Here is a 26,720-nt window from a genome sequence, read left to right on the forward strand (position 1 = left end):
GCAAAAAGAATTCTATCAATTGCTTATAGGTAACAGAGAGTCCTTCACATGTTTTTGTATTTTGGGGGGGAGGGGTTGGAGTAAAGGCTGTCCAATACCTGATGTGCCTGGTTACCTTGAGTATTGATCTATTACATGGATCTGGGGACCTGCTTACCCACAGACCTAGAAATAAGTTCCATACAGCTATAGTCTAATATCCCAGAGGAAACTCAGGGCAGAGGTAAAATAATCCAAGGAGATATGATTTGGGGGTATGGGAGCTGAACCCAAGACAGAACTTTATATGTATGAGCTTGGAGGGTGCTGTGCCACAGCTTATAAGTCCAAGAGATAGGACTAGAACCTTGTTTTTCTGGCTTCCAGCCTATGGCTCTCTGCACTATATCATGTTATCTTTGTAATTGTCTTAATTTCTTTAATGACCTACTTTGTAGGGGAAAAAATATAGGATAATAAAGGTGATACTGAACCTTAATGGTGGGATCAAATCATCTGGTAAATATAAAATCTTATATAAATATATAATAAATGATAACATACTGACATTTCAACAGAAGCCTTCAAGGATTTAGGCCAGAGAAGCAAGAGGAAATGTTTAGAGGTTACTGGGTTATTCCTTTCCCTTTAAGTTCTACTACACAGGGAGATGTCTGATCCATAGACCAGCCTTCTTGTGAGTCTCAGGAGGTTCAGAAACTTGTTGAAGATCAGTCAATCCATCCAAACACTTCTTATTTCTTTGCTGCTCTAGCCATGACCCTGTTTTCCTGTGCCCTGAGACCTGCTGTGATGGAAAACCAAACATTAAGAACATTTTCTGGGTAAAGAAATTGAACTGCCAATGTGTAAATTATGCTGCAATCACACAGCATTCTGTGAATAAGAGGAATGCCCTCCTCAGGCTCCACAGAAATGCTTCCTGTTGTTGCTGTCACGAAATTACAGTTCCCCATGTCTCTTGCTCTGTCTCCCGGAAGAGCCCACTGGGTCTTCCTCCTGTGTTTATAAGCTTAGCTCTTTAAATATGCATATATGGTCCCCATTGCTGGAAAGAGAGCTGCATAGTAACACTGCATGATGTGCTCTTCCCGTTCAAATGTTGCGGGGCACTTGTGTTGGGAAGCCCTGGCGTCTACCTACAAGCTGTGCTTACTGGAGTGAGACTTTAATTTGCTACAGCATGCCAGAGTATTAATAGACAATTATTTATTGCAAATCTGAACCATTTATACTGTTTACTGGCTGACACAATGTAAAATTTTGATCCAAATGTTAATGTGTCCATGACATTGCATAATTCTGTTCCATGCCAAGGTTTTTTCTCTTCTAAATGAATCGAATTTGCAGTACAAGGAAATGGTATTTTTAATGGATGAATGATTTACAGCCTCCAACTTATAAGGCGGTTATTTGTGTAACTAAGGGAAAATTGGCTAATTGCAATAACACAGAAAATTAGAAAAATTTAAGACTACACTAGGAACAAATTCAGAGGGAGAAAATGAAAATAATTTGTAAAGTCCTAAAGGGTAACTAAATAAATCTTACTTTAGTTTTACAGAGCAAATGTATTTTGGGGGGAACAGGTACTTTTGAGGTCAAACAGACTTATAAATATTCAATTGAGTAGAACATAGATAAAAATTACCTCTTCATAAAGAACCACATGTTTAGGGAAAAGCATTTCCAATTCTCCAAATGTTTACTGAAATTGCTTATACAAATGTTTTCAGCAATAGGGCGAAAACAAAAAAGCTTTATCGTTATGTTATGTTATGTTCTTGAAAAGACACCATTTTAGCATAGCTACCTTCTATTTGATGAGCACATAACAGCCATGCTAAGCAAGAAGAATTTTCTAATGGAGATCTTCGTGATTTTTCAAAAGACAAAACAAAACAAAACCTGATCAGCAGAGAAATAATGGTCTTTTTCTTCCAAAGTCTCTTTCCTTATAGGCTGTTTTTATCTATTCCTATCAGTCTGTTACCTTTGCCCACAGAGAGATCATTAAGAGATAAGAAGTTCCACAACACAGTTCTAATTAATCTCTGAGAACCACACTCCAGTGATACTTAGAATTTGTCTCAAGCCCCCAAACTCAAGGATTTTCAAAGTTAAGATGATCCCAGTATCTTAGTCCATTGGGCAGACATGTTTGGAGGCTTCAACAGTCTGTGTACTTTAAAAAGACCAATTAATGATAAGGGTTGTTTGATATTAAAGGAGAACTGGGAGAATGATAGTGAAAACTTTCTTGGTTTCCTTCTGGACACCAATGTCTTTTCTCTTCATAAGACTCTAGTTCTTCCTAAGCTTTAGGCATTAATGACACTGCTTCTCTCATTCATTCTTTGTATTTATTGAGTTCATCTTCCCTGTCTGGCATTGTACTAAAGAACATGGGGAATATAAGGATAAATAAAGTGTGATACCTGTCCTCAAGGGATTTGTAGTCTAGTAAAGGACACAAAACACTAATAACAAACAACAGCAAAAATACAAGGAAGAAGGTAAGAAAAAAAATTGAATAGGGTTTCAGAGGAGAGATAATTTTTTGTGTACATGTATGGATATATTCTTTAATTGGACAATATAATAGTTAATCTCTCAGGTCAACTCTGTTGTACTTTAGTACAGTTTCCATAATTCATCATGATATTCTTCTAGACAATATTTGAGTTCTGAATTAGAAGAAGAATCTTATATAGTTATAGTTTCCTAACTATGAGTAATGCTTTTTTGACCCTTGAAAAATACATTTTAGGGTTATCATCCTTGAGTGCTTTGAGAAACTAATTCATATTTCTATTCTTCAATCAGGAGGCAACCTTTTTGTGTTCTTTCCAAGGAGTTCCACTTAAGATCATGAAGAATTTGAAAGAAATAAAAAGTCCTCTATAAATATAATAAGTTTAGGTATTTGGATATTGGCATTGAATCAGAACTTTAGTGTGAACATTATGTTTCTCAAGTCAGGCTCAAAGATATTAATTCATTCCCATCTTTTCCTAATGCATAATATAACCCAGCCAGTCTATCATATCAGTATTTTAAACCTAAGTCATGGGATCTGTTGTACCTTTAAACCTACTATTATATCAAGGTCTTGTAGAAAAAAAAATCATAGCTAACATTTATGTAGCACTTTAAGGTTTACAAAGTGCTTATAAATATTATCTCATTTGATACTCACAACAACCCTGGGAGGGAGTTATTATTATTCCCACTTTATAGATGAGAAAACTGAGGCAGATAGAAGTCACACAGCTAGTAAATGGTGGAGGCTGGATCTGAACTCAGGTCTTCTTAATTCCAGGTCCTGAGCACAATCCACTCAGCCACTTAGCAGCTTCAGGAAAAAGAATGAGAATTCCTTCATTTATTTAGATTTTCAAACACTTTACTTATGTCTTGTTTTTTTGTTTTTGTTTTTATTCTAGTCATTTCCAAATACAGCCTCCCCAATCAATGACCCTACCTTTGTTATAAAACTTTAAGCAGAACCACTTAAACAGTGACAACTGAGAGTAAATGTAATATTCTGTATCCAACATCTTCTATCTTGCTATCAGAATATAATCTTTGAACATATCTACTAATATCTAATAATGACAGTGTCCATTATCATTACTTGTTATCTAGGACCTACATTAGTCATTATAATTACTGAGTTCAATTTCCTTTTAAATGAACTTTTATTTTAGCATAATTCTTATTCAACTCTGTTCCTATCCCATAGTCTTTTCTAGTTCTCACTGAGATGGCTGTTCTTGACTCTGGATCACCTAATTGATCTTCCAGTGTCAAGTTTCTCTCTTCTCCAGTCCATCCTTCACACACCTGCCAAAATGATTTTGCCTAAGGTACAAATCTTACCACCTCACCCTATTTGATAAAGACATACTTATTCAATAAATATACTCCAATGGTTACCTTGCCTCCAGGCTTGAATGTATACTCTGTTTAGCATATAAAATCATTCCCCGTCCCACATGCTTGGAACATATAGTTCCTCCTCACCTCTTAGAATCCTTCATTTCTTTCAAAACTCACCTCAAGCATTACCTTATACATGAAGGTTTCCCTGATCCCTCAAGTGGCTAATGCTCTAACCCTCACTCCAAAATTGCTTTGTATATAATGCATATATTTTGTTTATATTTAGACACATACACATGTTGGCTCCCTTAATAGAATATAAGATTCTTGAGTATAGAGATGGTTTCAGTTATGTGTTTGTGTCTAGAGTGACTGGCAGAGTGCCTATTACAAAGCTGGTGTTTAACAAATGTTTGTTGATTCATTGATTGGTTCCCTCCATCATTTTAATGACAAGTCTGTGACCATATTTGGCTCACCAAAACTTAAAGGAATATCAGAAAAGACTTGGAGTCCCTATGTAAATGAATGGAAACTTCATTTCTCTAAGACTTCCGAAAACAAAGAATCATAAACTTGAAATCATCTCATTTCATAGCTGGAAGGGTGATCTTAAAGGTTTCACAGTTCAACCCTCTCATTTCACAGATGAGAAAATGGTGACCAAGAGAGGCAGAGATTTATTTACCCAAGGTCACACAATTGGTGCTAGAGCCAAGATTAGACCCTGGGTCTCCTGACTCCCAAGTCCAGCTGCCTTCTGTTGTGTGACATCATAACGTGTAACTTTCCAGGACTGGAATGTGGAATATAATAAGAAAAGAGGTAGGGGGTCAGGGAAGATCTTTCTTTGATCATCCATATGATGAACCTGAGAATCTAATAAATGGGTAGGAGAGGCTACTCTTTATAGATGACTTCTAACATCAAAATTCTACAGTTTGACTTAGACCAGTGAATAAGATTTTTTAAAAAATCATTTTTACTTGCATTAAGTGCATTTATTTTATTTTCACATTCCATTTAAGAGGAGGAGATATAAAATTAGATATACAGGTTAAGAACCAGCCTCTGGTGCCTTAACAATAGAAGAATTCCTTGGGAGCCATGAAAGAATATGACTCTAGTGAATATCAAGAAGAATCTTGGTCTTTATATTATTGTTTCTAAACCAGAACATTTTACTTATTATTCATAATACATGTTGAAAGCAGACACCAAAATGGCTCTTTTGGAGCCTTTATGCGATCGCCCGCTAATGCACATTAACGCCAGTACACATTCTGTATTACAGATTCATAAAATGCATTTGCATAATATTGAAATTATAATCCCAAATGTGTAGTAAAAATCTTTATGAAAAATTGTTACTGCTCATGTACTATACAGTGGCTAATTTTTAATCTTCACTATCTCAGCTGCAAGGAAGGGTGGTATGTTCTCTAGATGCAAATCTCAGGAGAGGGAGCCTAGAATCTTGTTTCTTCCTCTCTTCTTCCCCCTCCCCCATTCCCAGCCCCAATTTTTAAAGGATATTTTGGGCTGTTTAAAAAATTTTATCAATAATGGCGATTTGCTTTCATGCTCTGAGATCTTGACTTTTGAAATCACAGAAAAACCCAGGTCTGGACATTTTCCCACATTAAACACCTTTATCAACAAAGAAGTAGAGGAAAGGAGATTGTGAGAGAAGGCCTTTCCCTGAGCAGTTGAGCCATGCTACATAAATGAGCATAGGGTATGTGGAAGTGACTAAAGTTGCATCACTGGGACTGGCCAACAAATATCTTGATGGAGAATTGAACTACAGGACACAAGCTGAAATCAGGAGCAATGTGATGAAGTGGAACAAACATCAGCTTTGGGGGCAGTGGCAAATCATATTTCAGTTACTGCTTGTGTGACCTTGGACAAATCAAGTAACCTGGGCCTTTGTTTCCTCATCTGGAAGAGGGATGGGGTAGTTGACCTCTAAGGTACCTTATGGCTCTAAATATCTGGTCCTATGATTCTATTACTTTTTTCCTACCTTTGTTTCTAAATGGCCCTGGAAGGAGTTTTCCCAATGAAGGTTTCCATACTGGATTTTCCTTATTGTGCCTCATTTATGGAGAACACAGTACTAAACAATAGAGTCATAGTTTGTACTAACACCCATGTTGTGGAGAAGGAGAATTAATAAATCAGCAAGCATGTATTAATGACCTACTATGTGCTGGTCTAGGCACATGGGTATTTGAAGATATAAATATTACATACAAAACAAATAAATGAGTGAGTGAATGAATGAATAAAATGCACAAATAAATGAGTGAATGAATAAATACATGAATGAATGATACCTACCATCAAGGAGCTTATATTCTGTCAGATCAATGCAAGAATGGATTGCCTCCCATTGTATCCACTGGACTTCTCAGAAGCACCTGGCATGCTTTTATCCTTCTCTTCCAAAAGTTCTGGGCAGACTTTTACCATTTGAATAACTTCAGTTAAAATAAACAAAGAACTCCCCCGGGTATCAGTGTATTGTTGGGTTAAGGTTGGGGCAAGGTAGGCCCTCTCTCTTGCCAAAATATGCATTTTTGAGGCTGATATTATGCACAATTGCAAAGAAGGCAAAGGCTTTGTTTCATTTCTTTCCCCCTTTATCAAGAACTCTGCCCACTGATGTTGGCCTTTGTCCCATGTTGCCTTATGTCATCTAGGCCTACTCTGTTTATTCATTTCTGTGCCCATTACACAGCTAGAGTGGACAAGAGTGCAAGGGTTCTATTCTTTCAATTGTCACCAGAGGACTGACAGTATCACTACAAAATCACAGCTGTGCCCTATAGAGAATGCTGTCCTCTTCTTTGGCTCAGGGCCCACCATGTCTTACTGAAAAGGTAGAAAAGGGAGAACCATGTAAGAAAAATGGCAAAAAAAAAAAAGTCTTCCAAAGGTCATCTCATCCAGTGTTTCCTAAGCTCAATGGGCCACAGAATCCTCTGGGACCAGAAACATATGGGTGGAATCTATAAATGCAAGTATCCATGGTCAAAGCTGTGGGCCACTTGGAGTAGTCAGGTTGTATTAGCCAGGACTAAAGTTACAGTAAGATAGAGGACAGGAATTTATGAAATAAAATGATAAGGTGAAGTTCTAAGTTACTTTAGCTTTCTTTTTTCATTTACCCCCATCAGTGTGTCTTTTACATTTTAGGAGTTGGAGCAAGATCATATGCCTGGGAATATAGAAGGCAGAAAGGGTTGGTGGTGAGTAAGGGAAGAATGTGTTTTTGTGTATTTTTGGTTTTCCCTTCCAGGCTCTTCCTTTTTCTTTCAGACACCTTTGAACTTGAAGTGGGAGTTTGAGTCAAAGTTGATAAGGGAAAAGAGGTCTGGCACTGTCCTGCTTAGATCAGAGGACCTTTCTCTTAACTTAGGAAGAAAGGAAACCTCTTTATAGATGATTCACTAACATCACAAATTTCTCATGGAATCACAGTTTACATTGTGCACAACCTCAGGGTACCGTAAAGCTGACTTAGTCCATTGTTCCTCGACCAATATTCCTGAAAACTTCAACAAATCTAAAGGACGCTGAAAGTATTTTTCCCAGTGAATGCTCTTAGATTGTTCGTGACATGGTGGGTTTCTTCATTCTCCTTAGCAGTTTCAACAAGATAATCAAAATACAATGATGGAGAAAGGAAGAATAATGGTTGAATCTATGTGTGAGAGGGTTTCAAAGCTGGAGTGAGGAAGGGGGTAGCAGGAAGGACAATAAAAATGAATGAACTGATGCCTGGCTCTTTGGATCACTGGGAAACTTCACAGTATACAAACACACATGTATATGTGTATGTATGTGTATATATAAACATGTATATATGTGTGTATCTATATGTCTATGTATCTATAGATATAGATAGATATGTATATATTGGGTTAGGCACTGGAGACCGGTGCCTAGCCCAGTCATGAATTGAAAAGAGTTGAGAAACACTCATCAAGATCATTTTTATCCAAATAATGCACTCGAAACTAAAATAGGATCTCAGCTCTAGTCCCAGCAATCTCCAGGAGGCAGATTCCAAGCCCTCTTTGGTAAACCTTTCAACTTTCTCACAGCCTTTACAGTCAGGAAGTTTTTCCTTATGTCTGATATAAATCTCTCCTGCATACATACCCTTATGAAAAATGTGTTCTAACATTTCACCACTGCAAAAGAAGTTCATCTAAGAATCTCCAGCCAGGACAATATAATACCATAATTTCATGGCTAGAGTATGCATCCTCATTTTATAGCACACATCCCCTAAATCATTTTAAAAGCTTTTATTACCACATATAATATACATACAACTACTAGTATGTGTCCCTTGGCTTCACCTAGAATTTAGCTATAGGCATACATATGTATATGAATATGTGTCTGTCTATGTTTGCATATGCACGCATGTGTGCTTGTATGCATATGTGTTGCATGTATATATACATACATAAATATATGTCTGAGAAAACTCTTGGAGGTTTTCAAATTTTTACCCTCTTGAAAATATTTGTTCTGAGCATAGAATTCCATTTCCTGATTAGATACTGAATGCAGTAAAGCCTTCTGAACTTCACTCCCCATACCATGTTCAGTGGAATAAGACATTGTCTCTGAAACTGGGATTCTTGCAGGTTATTCCTAAGTATGTCTTTCTTCTGTTGTCAAGAAACAATAGTTATTTTAGGAACATGTGGCATCCCAAAAATCTTAGCATTGTGCAAATTAAAACATCTGCTTACACTTTGACACCCTCATCCTTCAAAGGTTAGTTGAATTTGTGGTTGCTTTGTTCAACAACACTTCTCTTAGAGCACAAGGATGCACATTTAATTATCAGGAAGATATGTTTGACAGAGCCGTGGGGGAAAAAAATTACCCTTCATATTCAGACCAGCATTAACATTTTTATAGAATGAGATTGCTCAGAAGCTAAAGAAGGGGGGAAAAGCTCCGAGGAAAATAAATATGAATCTATTTGGTCACTGGACATCTCCAACTGATTTACAAGACATCAGCCAAAGACTCTTTGTAAAGGCTGCTGAGAACTCATCAGTTTGTCTGATCACAGACTGGCGTTTTTGATTTCTGCTGAGGTTAAAAACAGCAAAGTAAACTCTGCTTACGACAATAAATAACCGAAGGAGTTATTCTTTTCATTCAAACAGGCTTTAGATCAAGGCAGACAGCTACAACCAGGTGCATTTAGCTACATTTGTCATTGCCAGTGAATGCAAAACATGTAAAGAATCCACATGAAAAGGATCCCTTTCCAGGCTCTTTTGCCCCCCTTAAATATTCATTTTTTTTTCACATGGGAAACATAGAGCCTCAGATTCATCTTCTGGGTATTCGTTTGAAGATACTGTCCTGGACATTATCACTGATTGTCACACTGAAAGGCAACTGAAACCACAGAAAGCAAAGGTTTCTTTAGAAGACAAGGGCTTTTTTCCTCCCTTGTTTACTTATTTATGCAGATCACCAGAGCCAGGTAGCAGATCAATTATGGATGGCCATGGATATCTCTGTATCCCAGGCCAAAGATTTGTACTCTTGCAGACCATGCAGAGATTACACATTTGAGGAGCCAATAGTGGCAGGTGAGCTGACCTCACCACTCATCCCATTCAAATGCCCCTCCTAGCCCAGTCACAGCATCTTCTGATGTCACGTCAGTAGCCAAAAGACTTCCATCTTTGACCTGGGAGGAGGCATCAGCTAAAGGGGGATACATAGGAAATATAATTATAGAAGTTTGGTGAAGCAGTAGCCGCCAGGTGAAAAACAGTTCCATTTTAGATGTGTGCAGTAGGGTAGGTAACATTTGCAAAACATACCAAGTTTTCTTAATTTTTTTCATGTGGTTAAATGTCAATGAAAGAAAAAGTGTGGAGGAGGAAGAGGGGAAAGGGGGGAAGGAGATAAATGGAAAAGATAAGAGAGACAGAGAGAGAAAGAGAGAGAAAGGGAAGGAGAGAGAGGAGGGAAAGAAGGAGAGAGAGGGAAAGAGGGAGAGAAAGAGAGGGAGAGAGAGAGAGAAAGAGAGAGAGAGAGAGTTTGCAAAGATATGTCATGTCTATTTGTGGCCCAGTTAAGGTGGAGGGGTACCCATTAGGGACTAGATCCAGACAAGCTGAGTGGTACAAATTTATATTCCTTATCCTAAGTAAAAAATTCTGAAATCTCAATTTTAAGATCTTGTAAATTTCCACAAAGAATAACTTAACAATTTAAAGAAAACAATAGCGAACAAATGTCAGGTTGATGAGGGACAGAGGTAAAGCTGGGCTTGAGATGAGTGATGAAGCTCATAATGATGTGTGTAGCTTTATATATTAAGCCATTTCACAGCAGTACTTTTCCAGATGTGATACAATACATTTATTTTTTTGTACTCCTCTGAACTGAAATAATACAAATGAGATACTAAAAAAAGGATATCATTCCTTGCAGAAGTAGGAGAAGAATTTAGAAGCCCTATTCTACAAGTTAACAGCTGTGCCTCCACATTGGCAGGGCCCAATTGTTTCTAGGCTGTCAGGCAGCAAACCAGCAACCTATGTTGGGTCGGGACGGTGGTGCTGCTGCTGCCATACGTGCAAATTCTGCATGTGTATAGTTAAGGGCTACTTTATTTCAGGCAAAAATAAATAGCTGGCAGTAAGAAGTCTGTCTTCACTGAAAGCATGTTGTAGGACTGAATATAGCCACTGCAGTCATGCAATAAAATGAGATGAGCTTAAAACTACCAGATGGTACCCTGTACAGTGCCTGGAATAAAGTGGAGAATTAGGGTGCCCTAAGGTGTGCACGGGGAAGGCAATTACATGAAATAAATGGGCCTCAGGCCTAGATGATGCTCAAGTATGCTACACAGGAGACAGATAGTACATCTGGTGAACAGATTTTATCACACACTGGAAAGCTATAAAGCATGCCGTTGAATTTCGGATCTTCAGCCTCACAATGACATTTTACCTGTGTTGGTATTCGGTGCTGTTTATTTTAAAAGGTGCTGTAATCTCAATGATGTGTTTTAAAAGCCTCCTTCACATTGTTTTCTGCTATGTTCCATTTTGGGGGACAGATTAACACAATGAGATGCTGCATCTCCTGAACAAAAGCATCCACTATCCAGGCTGCACTCTTAGATCATGTTTTTATTTCATTTATCTCATTGCTGATGTGATTTTAGTAATATGATTGTGTTTGTCAGCACTCCATGTTTGGGAAAATGCCAATATATTTTTAATGCTAGTTTCCACAGCTCCATTTCACTGTCCTCCTCTTCCCTTAAAAAAAAAATGCTTCAAGGGGAAAAATGTTTGGGAATGGAAACTTGTATACAGAATCTAGCATGGAGAGAGAATGTGGTTTGATTTTTTTTTTTTATTCACCAATGCAAACCTGCTTTCTGATGGGAAATAATATGATTCCCTTCTATTGTTTAAAAAAAAAGACCATGGGACCATAACATTCATTATTGTTTTAAGAGTTACCATAATAAAATCCTTTCAGTACTTAAAGATAGTTTTAGTGTCCCTCCTAGGATATTCATTCTAGCTTTGATAATTGGGTAATTGTGTCCCCTCCCCCACCAATAAATATTTTCACCCAATTAAGTTTAAAGCTATAATAAATTTTAAAGAATTATAGGCTAAAAATTCATACCCTAGAACCAGAATGAAGTATGAATATTTATCTGAAGCCCACCAAGCAATATAGTGTGTTTAGATACACACAAGTATATATCCCCTGCATTTTTCTTACTCCCTGAAGGTACTTGCCGTGGCTGAGGCTGCAGCTGCAGCTGCTGTTGCTGTCCCTCCTATTGCCACAGCAGCTGACATTTTTGCTACCTGTGTACTGGCTGAGACTGTTTAAAAGAGTGGTGCCTGTCCAGTGCTAGAAGCAGATCACAGTTACCGCGTCCCTTAGGCTTCTGGGGCTGCTCTTGGCAGAGTTAATCACTCTTGATGAGTATCATTTCTTGCCCTTTACTCTGTAGGGACACTTTTGTGGAGAATAAGCCAGGACCCCTCAGACTACCACAGGTCTGTGGAATTTGTCCCAGGCTATTGTTTTCCACTGTCTTTGCTTTAAGTCCGGCTGTCTCATACTCTTTCTCATGTCTTTCCAAGAAGTCTCATAAGATGACAGAATCTTAGAGCTAGAACATTCCTTAGAGATCTTCTAGTCCTACTCATGCCCCTCATTTTACAAATGAGGAAAGCATTCTAGCAAGGACTTACCCAAGGTCACAAAGTAAACAACCCACTGAAATTTGAACCCAGTTCTTTCTTGTTTTTTTTTGTTTTAAGCAATCGGGGTTAAGTAACTTGCTCAAGGTTACAAGGCCAGTTATTTCTGGGTGTGGTGCTAAGTATCTGAGCTCGGATTTGATTCCCAGGTCATCCTGACACTGGAGCTGGTGCTCTTACTCGCTGAGCCACCTGGCCACCCCTAAGCAATTGGGGTTAAGTAACTTGCTCAAGGTTACACGGCCAGGTGTTTCTGGGTGGGTCCTAAGTGTCTGAGCCCAGATTTAATCCCCAGGTCATCTCGACACTGGAGCCAGTTCTCTTACTTGCTGTGCTACCTGGCCACCCCTTTTTATATTTTTAATTTTTTTAGATTTTTGGGGGGCAATTGGGGTTAAGTGACTTGTCCAAGGTCACATGACTAGTTTTTGTGTGACATATCTGAGGCCGGATTTGAACTCAGGTCTTCCTGACTCCAGGGCCGATGCTCTATTCACTGTGCAACCTAGACACCTCCCCAGTTCTTTCTTTTAAAAATATGTTTATTTATTTTTAGTTTTCAACATTCATTTTTATGAGATTTTGAGTTCTAAATTTTCTCCTTCCTCCCCTCTCCCTCCTCAAGACAGCATGTAGTCTGATACAAGCTATATATGTATAATCATATTAAACATATGTCCACTTTAGTCACGTTGTAAAAAAAGAATCAGAAACAAAGAGGAAAACCACAAGAAAGAAAGAAAATGAGAAAATAGTCTGCTTTGATCTTCTTTCAGACTCCATAGTTCTCTCTCTGGATGGGGACAGTATTTTCCATCATGAGTCTTTTGGAATGGTCTTGGATCATTTCACTGCTGAGAAGAGCTAAGTCTATCAACGCTGGTCATCACACAGTGTTTCTGTTACTATGTACAATGTTCTCCTGTGAACCCAGGTCTTTTTTCTAATTCTAAACCCAGTGTGAACTCTTACTGAATTTCATCCATATAGACTACTACTTGTTCCCTAAATTTGCCATTCCATGCCTGGGCATGGCCACAATTAATAACCCATGCTTGGAATGTAGCACCTTCTCATTTCTTCCTCTCAAAATCCTTATGATCTTCAAGGCTCTGTTCAGGTACCATTTTCTCTAGAAGTCTAATCACAATTCTATCTTCCTAACCCACAGCTGTTAACACTCTCTCCCTTTTTAAGTTACCTTATATTTACTTCTCTGCACCTATATCCTTCAAAGAATATAAACACTCTGAGGACAGAGACTATTAGGTTTTTTGTTCTTGTACCCCAGTATGTAGCAGAGAGCTTTGAACATAATAGGCATTTTTCCCTTTTAAATTTATTTATTTTTGGTTTACAACATTCAGTTCCACAAGTTTTTGAGTTCCAAATTTTCTCCTCCTCCTCCCCCACCCCCACAAGACACCCAATATAGGTTCTAGGTATACCTTCACATTAAACATTTTCACAATAGTCAAATTTCGAAGAATTCATAACCAATGGAATGAACCATGAGAAAGAAGAAACCAAATCAAAACAAAACAAAACAAAAAAGAGAGAGAGAGCAAATAGTTTGCTTCAATCTGAATTAAGACTCCATAATTCTTTCTCTGGATATGGATAGCCTTTTCTTCATTAGTCTTTCAGAGTTGTCTTAGATCCTTGCATTACTGAGAAGAGGCAAGTCTATCAAAGTTAGTCATCACAAATACAATATATCTCTAATTGTGTACAATATTCTCCTGGTTCTGTTCCTCTCACTCAGCATCAGTTCATTTAAGTGTTTCTAGGTTATTGTGAAGTCTGTTTGCTCCTAATTTCTTTTTTTTTATTTGTTTTTTGTGGGGTTTTTTGGTAGGGCAATTGGGGTTAAGTGACTTGCCCAAGGTCACACAGCTAATTTTAGTGTTAAGTGTCTGAGTTCATCTTTAAACTCAGGTCCTCCTGACTCCAGGGCCGGTGCTCTATTCACTGTGCCACCTAGCTGCCCCAGCTCCTCATTTCTTATAGCACAATAGTATTCCATTACATTCATATACCACAACTTTTTTAGCCATTCCCCAATTGAAAGGCATCCCTTTCCAATTCTTTGCCACCACAAAAAGAGCTGCTATAAATATTTTTGTACACATGGGTCCTTTTTCCATTTGTATGATCTCTTTGGGTTATAGTATTAGAAGTGGTATTAGCTGGGTCAAATGGGTATGTGCATGGATATAGTCCTTTGGGCATAGATCTAAATTGCTCTCCAGAATGGTCAGATTACTAGACAACTCCAACAACAATACATTAGTGTTCCCATTTCCCCCCATATTCTCCAGCATTTATAATTTCCCTCTTTTGTCATGTTAGTCAAGGTAAGATGTGATACCTAAGAGTTGTTTTGATTTGCATTTCTGTAATCAATAGTGATTTAGAGCATTTTTTCATATGACTATAGATATAGCTTTGATTTCTTCCTTTGAAAACTGTCTGTTCATATCCTTTAACCATTTATCAATTGGGGAAAGACTTGTTCTCTTATAAATTTGACTCAGTTCTCTGTATATGTTAGATATGAGGCCTTTAGCAGATACACTGGTTGTAAAAATTTTTTCCCAATTTTATGCTTCCCTCCTAATCTTGGTTGCATTGGCTTTGTTTGTATAAAAACTTTTCAATTTAATGTAATCAAAATGATCCATTTTGCATTTTGTAATGCTCTCCATCTCTTGTTTGGTCATAAATTCTTCTCTTCTCCATAAATCTGACAGGTAAACTATTCCTTGATTTCCTAGATTGCTTATAGTATCAATCTTTATATCTAAATTGTGAAACCCATTTTTGCTTTATTTTGGTACATAATAGGCATTTGCAAGTTTTTTTGCATTGAATTGAATTACTTCTCTGCTCCTTACGTATATTTCTTGTATGGCCCCCCCCCCCACCTTTGTCACTAGTTTGCTCTGATTCTAATCACTCCCATTTCCTGGATGAGGCTGGTATTGATTTTAACACATCCTCTGTATTATAGTCAACTTCCTAAAAGAGAAAAAGTAAACCAAGACATTAACATATGTACATTATTAAGGCATGTGTAAAAAGATAGTAAACCACAAAAGAAATTCCAGAAGCTTAGAGTTGAACTTCCAGTTTAAGACTTAGTAACTCTCCCATTCTCTGAGAAATTAACAGCAATAATAATGATAGTAATACATAGTTAACATTATATAGTGCTTACTATATACCAGGCACTGTGCTAAGCACTTTACAATTATTATCTCCTTTGATCCTCATAAGAAATTTTGGAGATGGATACTATTATCATCCCTACTTTACGGATAAGGAAACTAAGGCAAACAAAGGTTAAATGAATTTCCCAGAATTGCCAGAAAGTGTATGAAGCTGAATTTGAACTCAGGTCTTCCTGACTCTGGGTCTAGTGAGCTAGTAATTGTAAATTTCAGGAGAACTCAAAATTCAAACTTTCCACAGAATTTAGAATGGAAGTCCACAGCCATTTTAGTCCTGAAATCTTCTAATAGGGTAAAAAAATACCTGGTGGGAATGACATTTCATTAAAAGATGAAGAAAAGAAAGTGGGAAAAGATGAATGAGGAAAGTTAAGAGAATGGGAGAGAAGGAATAAAAGGGAAAGAGAAAGAGCAGGACAAGAGAGACTAAAGAGGTACATGGAATAGGTCCTGGTAGCAGAGCACCACCAATAATAATGGTACCTGTGTGATAAGTTGCTTAGCCTTAGATTTGGGGTTGTCTTTAAGTGAAGCTGAGATGATCCTAGGATCAGAAATATAAGGGTAGCAGGGACCTTAAAGCCTGTCTAGTCTAATCCACTTAGTTTATGGATGAGGAAATTGAGGTCCAGAGATATTAAGTGATTTGCCTTAGGTTACATAGACAGTAAGTAGCTTAACTGGAATTTGAATTTTGGTCCTCTGACTCCTTGATCTAGTACATATTCTATTTCTTTATGCTGCTTACCACTTTGCTACTCCTTTCTCCTTACTCTTAACATTTTACACACTTTCACCCGTGTCACCTTCCTGTCCTTTTCACAGTGCCATTACACATGGCTCTCCTTCACACACATGGTAGGTCAATCAAATTGGACTTCTTGCTACTCTTCCCAACATGACATTCTCCAGACCTCCAGGCTGTCCTTAGGCCTGAAATGCACTCTTACATCATCTTCATCTCTTAGATTCCCTCATTCTCTTCAAGATACATTTTAATTGTCACCTTATACTTGAAGCTTTTCCTGATTCACCTAGCTGCTAAAGCATCCCGTGTCCTCCCCACCTAAAATCTTTATATTTATTTTATATAATATTCTGTATATGCATAGATATGCACATGTTATTTCAATTGAATCAAAGGTGTTTGAACCCAGGTCCTTCTGGCTCTCAGGCTAGCTTTCTATCTATTATGCCATGTTGCTTCTCCAGCACTCGGGTTACAACAACAAAAATGAAATGGTCTCTGCCCTTAAGTGGTTTACATTCTTTCAATGAAAATAAGGTGTCTAAAAGTCCAGAGGTCTAGAATCTTATTATATAGGTTAGTGATGATGACAAATAATTAAGGATCTCACTTCCAATAGGTATGAAAGACAGGAAGAAATCTGCAGTAACCTGTACAGATTATGTTCTATTTCTGTTTCTGTCATAACTGAGTGACAGTTATCTAACTCAAAATTCAAACTGCTTCTTTTCTTCCCATAGGAGGTAAAGGAGTTCAATGAGTGTTTTTCTATGTTCCAGGTTATTGGAAAGAATAAAATGTCTCTTTAAAAAAAAAAGGAAAAAGACTTCCATATAAAAACAAAGAAGATGAGGTAAAGGAGAATGTTGACCTGTATGAAAAAATTGAAGGTTGGAATGATGTGATGATGAAGAAAAATGACAATTGGACCATTGAACACTAGGTATAAGTAACAAATTTTGTTTTGTTTGTGTTCTAAACTTAAACATCAAATAAATGAACGTTTCCATATACATTTTAAGATGGGAGAAGATTGTACTTGGAATAGAAAAATCTCTATTATGCAGAATTTGTTTTTCTCTCTGAATATAATAAATCCAGCGTGTAATTGTCTATGCTGTCCTGCTTCTCTATGATTCCTTTGGGCCTGAGGCTCTTCCCAGGAAGAAAAAGTTGTTCCCCTTGGTGCAGAAGCAGTTGCTTGTTCTCCAAAAACTGATGGAGACCAACAGGTGACTATGATTAGGTATCATTCAGTAGGTATCAGACGAGGAAGAAGCAAGTACAGATGGCTGATGATTCCTTGCTGGGTGATACTAAAGCATCTCTTTGTTAACCTAAAAACAATATATGTTTATTGTCTGTCCTTTCAGGCAAAGGATAGTTAGAAGTTGATTCTCGAGGTAAGTAGAGATATAAAGAGAGAACCTAGTTGCCCTTCATGAATCTAAATCATTTGACCCAAATGAAACATATTTTAGGTCAAGGGTTGGCATGCAGACCAAATCTAGCTTGCCATCTGTTTTAGTATAGCCTGTGAGCTAAAAATGTGTTTTATGTTTTAAAATAAAATAGGTGGACCAGAATTGACTTTTTGGCCATAGTTTGCTTATCCCTGTTAACTGAAAGAACCCATTCATGCAATTGTTGAGCTACTGTCAATGATCTCTAAAGGACTATGGCAAATATGAAGGATACTGTGAAACTGAAGGAGTGAGTCTGGAAACTAGAGGTCAGTGGACTTGAATTTTTTTCTCAAAACATTCTAGGCTGCATTATTTGAGAAATGGTTCACATCCCTATAGAAAAATAAGTTGTGATAATGAAGAACCCTCATGTTTTCATCAAGAACAGGTCATGCTGGACAAACCTCATTTCCTTTTTTGACAGTGTCACCAAATTGGTAGATTAAAGGAATATAGTTTATATAGATATTAGCAAGCAAAGCATTTAATAAAATCTCATATTTCTGTGAAGGAGAGAGAGATGTGGGCTAGATGATAATAGAGTTAGGTGAACTCTCAAGTGGTTACACGTTCCAAGGAGTTGTACCAATGATTAGACATCAATGGATTCATGTCAGCTTGTGAAGAGATCTCTAGTGGAATGAATTCTCTGGGACTCTGTGCTTGGCCCTCTCCTCTTTAACATTTTTGTCCATGACTTAGATAAAATTAGAGATGGCACACAAATCAAATTGGTTGGTGAAAGGACACTGGTAGAGATAGTAAACATATTGGACAACGGTATCAGGATGCAGCAATATCTTGACAGTTTAGAACATTTGTCCAGATCTAATAATAAATGAAATTTAATAGGGATAAATATACTATTTATATTTGGGTTAAAACATTTAAATTCACAAGTACAAAACTGTAAATACATGTCTAGAGACCAGCCTATTAGGACTAGGGAGATGTGGAGACAGGGAAAACCCACATAAAGTAAAAATTAGGTAAAATTGCTGACAATAAATATCTGGTAGGTTTCTGAGCAGAATGTACGAACTCAAAGTTGAAAGGAAGTGGATTGGTACAGAAGAGCTTCAGACATTAGAGGCTCTGCTACAGTAACCAGGAAATTAGTTCATGGCATGCTTTAGTTATCCACAAGAGTAATAGAGTAGCTGATCTATCAAATCGGACAACTAACAGGTGTACAATGTGGGAGCAGTCAAGCCAGACTCTATACATGCTTCTATTCCAGTGCCACGACCTTAGTAATAAGATGTGCAAATTGGGATGCTACAACCCATGTAGATCCTGATCCAGGTAACTTTTAGAGGCAGCTATGTAGTATTAATGGTAAGACCAATAGACTTAGAGTCTGGATAGACCAGGGTTCAAATCCCATCTGTGACATTGACTAGTCAAATCACTTAACTTTACTTAGTTTCATTTCTTCAACTGTAAAATGGGGATAATAATACCAATTTTTACAGGGTTGTTGCAAGGTCCAACTGAGATTACATATATGTAATGCTTTGTGAACCTATAAGTGTGTAACAGGAATGTGAAGATCTTCCCTGCCCCTTGGCCCTTTGATAGGCTTAAGTGAATCTGAGAAATTTCCCTGATTTGAAAATATACTCTTCCTCCTAACAGGCTGAATGTGCTCACATGGAGCCTGTGGCTGGAGGCTTGTCTTTCAGGAATGCCCACATCTTGTTACTTCATGACAAGTGGGTCAAGAGGGTTGTAACATTCTCTGATCCAGGAGAAGGCTATATAGCCTGATGTGAGGCTTTGCTTTGGTACTCACTTTGAGAAGAGTTGTGTGATTTGGCCAGATGAGACTCTGGGCAGACACTGAGGACCCCCCCCCCCCCGCCCCGCCCTTTGGAAACCCAAATTTTGGTGCTTCTCTCTCTGGTAACTAACTAGGTATGGATTTAATGGTCAGACAGCTGGAAGTCCTGTCTGCTGGTCTGTTTCTCTTTCTGTCTGTTTCCTTTTTTTTGTCTGCTTGTAACTTCTGTTTGTATTCTCTGAAGTTCAGGGTGCTGACTTTTTACCCTGAGCTAGGTAAATGATATCTGTTTGATTAAAGTAAGATTGTTAACCCATTTTGAACTGCTTTCCTTTAGAAAAGCAGATTTAAGAAACTGTGTTGGCAGCCACCCTGAGTATGCTAGGGTGCTTGCTGCTACAAAGTGTGATGTAAATACTTGTCTCAGAAACTAGGATCTTAGGATTCTAGTTTAAGAAGGGAGAGGAGGCTTAAAGATTGTCTTGTCCAATTGCTACATATTATAGATGAGGAAACAAAGTTCCAATGAGAGGAAGATTTAGAATCACAAATTTGGAGCTGGAAGGGACCTTAGGGAACATATAATACTCCAAAGCCCTCATTTTACAGATAAGTGAACCCAGAGTGACTGGATGACTTGCCCAAAGTCAGACAACGTGAAGTAACTGACCTAGGATTTAAGACAAGGTCATCTGATTCCCAAACTAGCATTTTCCCCACTATTACCACACTGTCCTCTCTAGTAATATAAAAGAATATAAGCAAAAGTATAATGTGTTTCCAGGCTAAAAACTTCATTGAAGGATGCAGGGATATGAGGAACATGATAAAGTTTGGGAATATTTGTTTCTTTGTTTTTATTTTTTTAATTACTAGACTAGAAATTGCCAAGCTAGGCAGTACAGTGGATAAAGTTTAGGGCCTGGGGTCAGGAAGATTCATCTCCTTTAGTTCAAATCCAGCCTCAGACACTTACTAGCTGTGTGACCCTGGACAAGTCACTTAATCTTGTTTGCCTCAGCTTCCTCATCTGTAAAATGAGCTAGAGAAGGAAATGGCAAACCTCTCCAGTATCTTTGCTAAGAAAATCCCAAATGGGGTCACAAAAAGTCAGACAGTTGAAAATGACTTAATAACAACAGAAGACTAGAAATCAGAAGATCCAGGTTCTAGTCTAGGTCGCTTTCTTAGAAAACTCACTTAGCCTCCTCAGTTATAGAATGAGGAGTATGTTCCAGATAAAGTCTCTTCCAAAAAGAGAATTCTAGGAAACCCCTATGGCTGAAAGCTGCATAACTGCATATTCTTATTCTTACATTTTCATCACACCAAGTGCTTTTACCTCCTCATCACCTACTCTCTACTTGTTACTACAATCTGACTTATCCCTTTTATTCCACTTAAAAATCCCTGATGAATTCCTAATTAACCAAATCCAACAATCTTTCTGTAGCACAGGTAGGATCAAGACTTAATCTCCCAAACCAATCTGGTCAGATGTCCAGAGCTTGGCTGCTGTGTCCCTTCTGAGCTGTAGGTTAACTAGGAGTGTTTGGGAATGATGTATTTGCCTAAAACTATAACTTATGAGCCCCTATCAGCATGTTTCCTCAAATGATTATCATTGATGTCAATTAGTCAGAGAAGCTCAAATAGCTTTTAGTAAAGGGTATTTAATAAGGCAATATGAGTTGGTACAAAATATCCCCCCCAAAAGTCTGTGACACACTCTCCAACTACAGAGTTCAGGGAAAGTAGGTTTGAGTTTCAAGAGAATATAGTCAAAAGGTTACTTGAAGTTCTTCTTTCCCCTATGTGGGGTATTCATGAAATCCCCTACAGGCATTGTATAATGTCTCTGCTGGGCTCCTCATAGAGGCTTGAAGCTGCCCTTTGTCAATGTGCCTAGGTTTGTCTTCAGCTCCTGATGTGGACACTGCTACCCGATGACGCTGTTTTGGAGACACTGAAGAAAGTCGAAATCCTTAGACCTTCCAAAATTCATAATGTCCTTCTCTGGCCAAAAGAGATGCAGAGCTGACCCCCTGAGGTTTAGGTGCTCTGCTCCCTGCCCCACCTCCACAAGCACTTCCTTCTCTAGGACTTGGCTGGAGGCTCCCAGCACTCATTTACCAGACACTGAAATCTCCTCATTCCAAACTGGTCTGCTATTTTATACAAAATTCACATAGCACAACCAAGTCTCTCAACAAATCTGAACAGAATTCCTGTTAAAAGGTCACTCTGTTTCATCCAGTGGATTTCAAGGACTTCTATATTGATGAAGACTTTTTGGACTTAGTCAAAAGCCTTTGATTAAGTGATTAATATGCAGGTCCAGTTCACATAGAGTTCATACCTCTGACTGATCTCACTTGACAAAGGTATCAGGATATAGTTTCTCTTCACATGCTTTAAATGAAGTGGGCATAACTGACTGGTTGGCTCATCAATCCTCACCTTGCACTTTTCTCAGACTTGAGAACATCACTGACTTCTCTGAAGTAGCTGGCACTGCTGATCACCTCTTCCTTCTGGAAAAATCTCTTTCCTTGGCTTCCATTGTGACCCTCTGGTGTATGCCTTTCTGCTCCCTTATCAACTGGTCTCTAAGGTCTCTCCTAGATTGAAAACATATAATCCTTTGATCTTATTTCTTAGGAGTCTCTTTCTCTTCCCACCTTGTTAAGTATAGGCATCCCCCAAGGTCCAGATTTTGGATTCTCTGTCTTTCTTTTGTCTTCCTTTAGAGAGACTGTCCTTTTCATGGTTTCAATGATCACTTACATGTAGATGACTTCCTAGGAAGACAGGTGGTGCGATGGATAGTGTGCTGGGCCTTGAGTCAGGAGGAACGGAATTAAAACATGGCTAGCTGTGTGACCCTGGACAAGTCACTTAACCTCTGTCTGCATCAGTTTCCTTGACTGTAAAATGGTGCTAATAATAGCACCTACTTTTCAGGGTTGTTGTGAGATTCAAATGAGACACTTGCAAAGTGCTTAGCATGGTACACAGCACATAGTACCCAGGTGCTATAGAAATACTAGCTATTATTATTATCATTGATGATGATGATGATAAGAATTCTTCATCCTTGACCTATCTCCTAAGCTCTAATCTACACTTCCAACAACCCATTGGACATTATTCATGTGAATATCCAATCATTATTAATAACCTCTAAATTGAACTATGTCCAGGTAAACTTCAAGTTATAAGCCTTATCTCCTAGGGTGAATTCCATCCCTGAGGGAGAAGAAATGGGGAAGAGATTGATTTACAGATATGTAGGGATGAAGGGTTAAGAAATTAGGTTATTCATAGGATTTTGCATGCTGGGGAACTCTGTGCTTCACACAGAGAAGCAAAAAGAGTTTGAAGTCCTTAGATAGTGAATTTTAAATAGAGCTATGATTCAGTATTGTCTATATATAAATCTTTTGGGGTTTCAACATGAAGTACACATTTGAGCCAACAGACAGCAATGGCTCTTTAAGATCAGTAATATTCTATCATGGCAGGGTGAATTTATGGATTTACAGAGTCCGCGGATAATTTGGATCTTGTGAAAGCATGATAAAAGTCCTCTGAAATTTTTCTTCAAATAAATTAGTGCTTAGCTAGCTGTGTTTCTTAAATTAAGTGACTCAGCCATTGTTAGCTTGTTGTTAGAGAATACCCAAGGGCCCCAGTCCACATTTTGTAGTAATACACTGCAGAATTTCTGCTGGAAGAACAAAGCTATTGGGGGTTTGTAGGAAATCACTAGCTTCTATTTTTGTTTGGCACATTGCTAACTTAAGAAGTGTGTTTCTGAAAATAATACGTTTATGGAAGACTTCTCTCAGGTCAAGTCTTCAGTGCCAAATGGGTGGAGAGAACTAAATATTTATGTTTCAAAAAAAACCCAACAAATTTGGAGCATAGGTCAGAATTTGGGTAGTATAATCAGCTAGGCCAAGTGAGAGGAAAGCTTTTGTGAAAATGGAAAGTAGGCTGGAGAGAGCTACCAAAAGTAGTACCACCAAAATCCCAAAAAGAGGTTGGACTTTTGTAGTTTTGTCACTGGACCTAATGATTAGGGATCAAATGTACAGCTCCAGAAGGGAGATCAGATCCAAGCCTGAGGAATTTAACAAGGTGTAAAAAAATGGCGAATGGGCAGCTAGGCGGTCAGAAGGGGGTCAGGCCTGGAGTCAGGAAATTCATCTTCCCGAGTTCACATCTGGCCTCAGATACTTAACTAGCTCTGTGACCCTGGGCCAGTCACAACTCTTGTTTGCCTCAGTTTCTTCATATGGAGAAGGAAATGGCAAAACACTTCTGTATCTTTGCCAACACAACTCCAAATGCGGTGACTAAGAGTTGGGAAAACGACTCAACCAGCAACAAAAGAAAACGGTGAACTTTGGTGGGGCAAGCAGGGCGGTGGGAGATGGGCTGGAGAAAAGGGGAGTCACATGGCAGATGCTGGGGGCGGGAGCTGCGGAAGTGGGAGGCCCGTCCGAAGGGGCAGGGTTTAGTGGCGCCTCCGGGGCCTCACTTCTGTTTAGTCCCTAACTACCGTGTTTCCCCAATAATAAGACACTGTCTTATTAATTTTTTTGGAAAGAAAAACACCAGAGGGCTTATTTTCAGGGGAGGGCTTATGTTGTCCTGCCTCAGCTCTCCTCTGTGGCACTGCTCTCAATGGCACCAGCAAGCAAATCACTGGGGAAGAACAGGATGATGTGCTCACTGCTGCAGCTCTGATTGGATGCAGCTCGGAGCTTGGGTGCGTTTCATGGGGGTGCATACAGAGGGTACCGTAACTAGCATGTAGCGCAGGGGATCACCTTCACTACAGTAGCAATCTCAATAGGGCTTATTTTCGGGGGAGGGCTTATTTTAGAGGAATCTTACACAGTAAGGGGAGGGCTTATTTTCGGGATAGGTCTTATTATCGGGGAAACACAGTAGGTGACTGTTACTTTGCTGTGGTCAGAGGAGCTCTACAGGGGATCTGGGGCGTACGTGGAGATCCCGGGCTGAGGATGACCCGCCACAGGAAGAACTGCACCCCAGGCACCATGTACACCTATCATGAGAAGAAAAAGGTCACTGTGGCCTCAGGCTATGGAACGCAGAGCGTGGGCCTCGGTGGGGAGGCCATCAAGGACTTTGACTGCTGCTGCCTGTCACTGCAGCCCTGCCGTGACCCTGTTGTGACCCCCGACGGCTTCCTCTACGAGAGGGCCGCCATTCTCGAGTACATCCTGCACCAGAAGCCGGAGATGGCCCGGCACTTCAAGGCCTAAGAGAAGCAGCCCAGCCCGGCAGGAGGAGGGGCGCCGGGCGGGCCCCCGGCAGCACCCGGAGCAGCTCCAGCGCTTCGTGGAGGAGGCAGCGATCGTGAGCCAGCCCCTCGGCCCTTCCACCCCACGAGCGGGCCGAGGACAGACCCCAGGAGAAGGCAAAGGAGCTGCGCAGTTTCTGGATCCCGTCCCTGACTCCCGAAGCCAAGGCCGCTGAGCTGGAGAAGCCGTTGCTGGGTGTCAGGTGCCCGATGTCCAGGAAACTCCTGCGCCTGTCGGACCTCACGGCTGTCCACTTCACCCCCGTGGACGGCCGTGCCGTGCCGACTGGGTGTGGCCAGAGGCGTGGCGGGAGCGCTAAGTGTGTGTGGTCACCCAGCACGTCCTGAGCAGCTCCACGCCCTGCGCTGTCCTGTGACCATCCCGGCCGTGGTGACCGTGAAGTGTGTGGAGCGTCTGATCCGGCCAGACATGGTGGAAGCCGTGAGCAGAGCCCCGCTGACAGACAGGAACATCATCCTGCTCCAGAGGGGCGGCACTGGCTTTGCAGCTTCTGGGGTGCAGTTGGAGGCAAAGAGGGCCCTCCCTGCCATGCTGGCTGGAAGGGGCCCAGTGGGGGAGGGGAGCATGGGGGCCAATGCTGACTGAGCAAATGGATAATAAAGGTGTTGGCCTCTGAATGAAAAAAAAATGGACACCTCTGCTTGTGATTTTGATTATAGGGCAGAGTCAGATATTTCCATTGACTGACTTTTCGAGCACCATTGATCAGATCAGGATCTTGAGATTAGAAATTCAGGACTCTAAAATGAAACTGGGAACTAAAAAACCTTCATCTGCACCTCACAGGAGTGTTATAGGAATGTAAATTTTTAAGATCTTCCCAGTTCCTCAGTGCACCTGGAGCCTGTGGTAGGACGCTTGTTTTTCAGGACCTCCCAGACCTTGGTGCTTTGTGATTGGGCAGTGGGTCAAGAGGGTTGTTACATTCTCTGACCCAGGAGAAGGCTATATAATCCTTGATGTGAGACTTGGTTTTGGGGCTCACTTTGAGAAGTGTTGTGTGATTTGACCAGATGAGACTCTGGGCAGCTGTTGAGAGCCTTTTGGCTTTGAAAACCCAGATGTTGATGCTTCCCCTTCTAGTAACTGTGATTAGGTATGGATGTATGTAATGGTTGGACAGTTTGGAGGCATGTCTGCTTGATATGTTTTTCTGTTTTCTTGTAACTCTTGTCTGTATACTCTGAAGTTTGGGGTTCTGACTTTACCCTGAACAAGGTAAATGATACTTTTGATTGATTAAAGTAAGCTTGTTAACCCATTTTGAGTTGCTTTCCTTTAGAAAAGCAAGTCTAAGAACCAGTGTTGGCAGCCACCCTGGGGATGCTGGGGTGCTTGCTGCTATAAGGAGCTACTGCATCTTCATAGTTGGGTCTTGAAACTCATTGTGCAAGAATTCCTTCTCTTCACCAGGCAATGGTGGACCAAGATAGTCCAAGAGGTTCTGCTAGTGCTTCAACATGGCCATCTCAAGGACTAAGGGGGAGAGTGGCAATTTTGGGAAGTGTGCCAGTGGAGAGGGTTTACTACCCTGGGACCAAAGTCCTTTCAGGTCTCTATGTTCATCTCTCTCTGTTATGCTCTCAACCCTGTCTGCCCTTTTTAATATACTTAAGCATCAGGGTGCTACCCAAGTCTACATGTAGCCTGAGCCTACCAAATTATCCCAGACCTCAGCCAATCAACGAAAATGATTTTAACTGTTTCAAGAAGGGGCAGTCAAGTCTCTAAAGAAAATTTTCATACTTAGGCCATTAGCATAGTCTTCATCATTTATAGTATGATGGAAAGAGTTCTGACTGTAGAGTTATTTTTGGACCTATGGTCCAAATACTGGTTCTGTGTCCCTTCATTGACCTTGGGCAAGTCAGTCGCTGGGTTACCTTCATTTCCTCCATTGTCAAGAGGTGTGTGTGGGGGGGTGAGGTATAGATTGTGCTAGATG

At 39.7% G+C, this 26,720-nt stretch overlaps 1 pseudogene; it reads left to right on the plus strand.

Moving 5' to 3' along the window:
• Positions 1-24,451: 24,451 nt before the first annotated feature.
• LOC138146577 (nitric oxide synthase-interacting protein pseudogene) lies at positions 24,452-25,360 on the plus strand (annotated as a pseudogene).
• Positions 25,361-26,720: the final 1,360 nt, after the last annotated feature.

Source organism: Petaurus breviceps, unplaced genomic scaffold, assembly GCF_028583685.1.
Source record: "Petaurus breviceps papuanus isolate PSGF00001 unplaced genomic scaffold, PetGlider_PUasm1.0 90763, whole genome shotgun sequence".
Taxonomy (NCBI): domain Eukaryota; kingdom Metazoa; phylum Chordata; class Mammalia; order Diprotodontia; family Petauridae; genus Petaurus; species Petaurus breviceps.